Source organism: Eleutherodactylus coqui, chromosome 4 (assembly GCF_035609145.1).
Source record: "Eleutherodactylus coqui strain aEleCoq1 chromosome 4, aEleCoq1.hap1, whole genome shotgun sequence".
NCBI classification, from domain to species: Eukaryota; Metazoa; Chordata; class Amphibia; order Anura; family Eleutherodactylidae; genus Eleutherodactylus; species Eleutherodactylus coqui.
Genome location: NC_089840.1, coordinates 204,820,848 through 204,825,051, shown reverse-complemented (window position 1 = coordinate 204,825,051; position 4,204 = coordinate 204,820,848). Strand labels below are relative to the sequence as shown.

Below are 4,204 nucleotides of genomic sequence, written 5' to 3'. Positions count from 1 at the left end.
CTGTATGATGAAAGACATGTATTACTAGCAATTTTTTTTAAGGATCATTCCTTGCAGTTAGGTGTATTGTTACAGTTCCAAAAATTAATGGGTCTAGTATTACAGAAATCAATGAAAAAACAGTGTTATACTGGCAAAACAAACCATGACATTTACCAAGCCATTTCTATGATTTCTTCTGTAAAGAATAACTTACGTACATCTCAAATTACATCATTTAGAGAGGATATATCAGGATAAAAAACAACTCTAAAATGACTGATTATCACAATATTTCAGAATACACTCTAGTCTGAACATACCGTGGGTCTACTATACACAACGGTATCATTGAAGATATAATGCTTTCCAAGTGCCTATTTTCCAGGGTACAGGTATAGAGAAGAAGGTGATACATTTCTATTATATTATCCCACTTAAAAGACCATAGAATGTAAATCTAGCCTCAAGTATACGGATTACCTGATAAATCATTTAGTTCCTGGCTGGTCCTGGATCTCTATACTTCAACAAAGTAGTTGAATATAAGCAAAAAATAATTACCTGAGGGAATAAGGGACCGCAATACACGTAATCACTGAATACATGTCTCCAACTAGGTCTGTGAATGGGCTACATAACAGCAAATGTAAATCTACAGGGGTGGACAAAAATATGGAAACACCGTACAAAATGCATGCCTTAAAATTGGTCTCTACATGTTTTATTAAAATATGATTTATACTCCCATGTAACTTAAGTGGAGATAATATGACACAGACGCTGCCGGACAGAAGTAAACATCTTCTCGAGACACAAGATTCCATTGGTCAGGGGTTTGAGTCACTCAGCTGCGGTTACCAGCTGGCTCCCAAAACCACCCAGAGCAGGACAAGAGGTTAAGTAAACACAAATTTGGCAGGAAAGTTGTCAGACAAGCAGGAGTTAAAGGGCAGCTCAGTGTTAATGATAAAATCCCATGAATTTTGTACTGTGTTTCCATATTTTTGCCCACTCCCTGTATATACTGTACCTACTGCACTATACCCTGAGGTTAGGCAAACCTGATGCTTTTTATATGGATGCATGCATTCATTGTATTGTCAAGTTGAATATGATTCTCAAAATATAGAAAGAAATTGTAACAGAGATCAATTATCCCATCTTTTATTGCGTCAGACTATGTAGGGCTGACCACTAGATATGTTGGTGTACTTAGAAGAGAGGGAGCCACAGAGCAATGATCAAAATAGGCTTCCCATTGCAGTGCCAAACTTTGTGAACCAAGGCATGAGGACCTAATGTTTGTTTCTCCCTCCAGCAGGGTTGCCAACTGTCCTTAAATTCTATGACAGTCCATATAAATAGGGAACTTTTTTTTAAGGGTCCATGAAAAGAAATTGATGTGTCTGAATTTTTTTGAAGGTTGTAACACTTAAAGGGGTTGTCCAACTTAGAAAAAAATTTAAATAGCTGCACATGTCATAAGATAACAAACGAAACAAAACTCACCTCTCTTCTGACCCCCGGGAAATGTTTCAATATGCCCTGCTACAATCCCTGGCAGGCTGCAGCATCACAATTTAGAACAACTGGCATCTTTGTGCCCAGAATGTGTGCGCTGATGTCAAGAGAACAGGCGGTAATGCTACGGCCTATGATTGGCTGAAACAGTCACCTGACTTCTGCTGTTGGTACAGACCAAGATTGTCGTGGAACCCGCTGCACCTTTTTCAAGGGGCGGAGAGAGTTTTATTTGTTATTTTATTGCATGGGCAGCTGTTTACATCTCTTCTTAGCAAGTTATCATGGTTGCAAATTATTACTTTAGAGTTCACACTAAACGCTGCTAATGAGTCCATATGTATATATGTTGAGCTATAGACATGGATTATTTAGAATCTTTATCATTCACTAAGGTTTTCCAATTTGTCAGCAAAAGTGTTAAACATTGATTTTTAAATATATTGACTAGAAAAATGAAAATTACTTTCAAACCCTGTTTTCTGGGCCTTTTCGATGGCCTTTGGGCTAATTCCTCATCCCATTATTTCTTACCATTGCAGTTCCTCTGTAGAGGGGAATTATATAGGTGCTTACCACCTTGTAGTAAAATAAATGAGTCCAACCAACCATCTTTCCCCAAGTGCATTATTGTTTCAGTGTTTGTGGAAAGCAATCATAGTTAACCAAGCACTGAAAGAGCCTCAAGCGGCTCCTCGGCATGCAGGTTGTCCACATTCATCTACTTGATAACAGTTATTGCCATTTTCACTTGATAAATCTGCTCTGGAATTCAGGCTTATGCACAACTTTAATCAATTGCACTGATATGCCCCTTATAGAGGTCTAGTTACTTCTCAAATGCTAAAGATAATACGCCTAAACATCAAATCCATGAACAGAGACTGACCTTTATACCCACAGCTAACAACTATCACCTAGAATACAGTAAGGTCATGAAAGTGTAAGACTTTGCACTTTTGAGAAATTACTCTTTTCTTTAGTCTGTTCAATAGAAGCCCTATCAACTCAAACCAATTCATCCAACTATTGTGTGAATGTTGCTGAATTCTAATTGACTTTAGTAGTCATGTAGTGCTTCAAAGTGATCAATAACAAAAAAAATGTTTTTATTAAAAAGTATTTTAATGGGAAAGCTGTTTTTGTGTTGTTTTATATTTTATTTAACTTATTTTTTACTTTTGTTGTCCATTAGGAGACTAGACCATGTGATTGCTTGATTGCATCTATATTACATCAGTAAACCCATCAGTACACTAACAATGCTTATATGCTGTAATTGTTATTGGCCACAGAATCTAATGTGTTAAGCAGCCAAGATCAGAGCCAACTTCAGCCCTGGACAACCACAGCACGCTCTCAACCAGGGGTGTAACTATAGGGGATGCAGGGGGTGCCGTTGCAGCCGGACCCAGGAGCCTTAGGGGGCCCATAAGGCCTCTCCTCTCCATATAGGGAGCCCAGTACTATGAATAAAGCATTACAGTTGGAGGCCCTGTAACAGGTTTTGCATTGGGGCCCACAAGCTTCTGGTTACATCTCTGCTCTCAACAGTGGGAATATGCCATAACATTATAACATGGGAATACCCCATTAACTAATATAGCACGTATTATGACTTGAATGAAAGGCATCTCCCTCTCCTATAAAATGAACACCAAATCGACTTTTTCTATATTAAAAAAGATCCACGTATTCTACCAATATCACTGTTGCAAGTACACTATTTTGGCTCATGTGCAAAATGAAATTACTCAAGTTACTAGACTGTTACATTAAAACAGCTTTTCTTTTTCTAAATCACTGACCTAAAATGTGAACTATAACTTGTATGCAGATTTTTTTCCATTTACAACTGAATGATGCTGTAATTATCAATTCTGTGGCCTAAATTAATGGGATCACTGCACATCAGACCTCAAAGCTTTGTGTTCCCCGCCTGATTTATAGTCCATTTTTCGGTGTTAGCTAGAATTAGAAATTGCAATGACTGCCCTATTCCTGCAAACTAAATTATTATAATCATGATTTACAGTTTAATAAGTTAACAATAATTGAGAGAAGAGGTTTCTTTACATGCTGACCTCCTGTTCGCAGTCCTAGTGAAGGGCATAGCAGCTAACTTGTAATAGATCGCATTGAAATTCATATAGAAAATAAGACTTTAATGCAAAATTTGAGTTCAAAGAGATTCCCAACTGGGGTGCCCAAGCTAGGAATCACTCAGTCAACATTAAATGGGTTTTTCAGGTACCGCCCGTTGGGATACACTGGGTTCGAGGCAGAATTACAAGCACAGCTCCCATTTGTTTCAATGAGAGCTGCGCCTGCAATTACAAGCCCCAGCCTCTACACAGGGATTGGAGCAGCGCTTCCACTCAAACCTCAGTGTATCCCGGTGGGTGCTGCCTGGATAACCACAATTGGTTGGGACCACAAGGGATGGATTTGCAGTGGAATTTCAGTGCGAACCCTCTGCACGGAAATTCCCCGGCATTTACAGTAGCAGCAAAGCAGACGAGATTTTGAAAATCTTGTCCACAAGCTGTGGAAAAAATCCACACAAAACCAGTGCAAAAAATTGACATGCAGAGCAGAATTTAATTTTTTCACCGTTTCTGCTACACAATTGACCTCTTCTCAATGAAAGGGTGAATTTCACACAAAAATACACATTCAAATCTACAACAAAAACCCACCC

The 4,204-nt window shown here is 38.5% G+C and overlaps 1 protein-coding gene across 1 annotated transcript in view; it reads right to left on the bottom strand.

Moving 5' to 3' along the window:
* The window catches only part of OIT3 (oncoprotein induced transcript 3), a 31,055-nt gene that overhangs the window by 2,703 nt on the left and 24,148 nt on the right, over nucleotides 1-4,204 (bottom strand). The window lies entirely within an intron of this gene.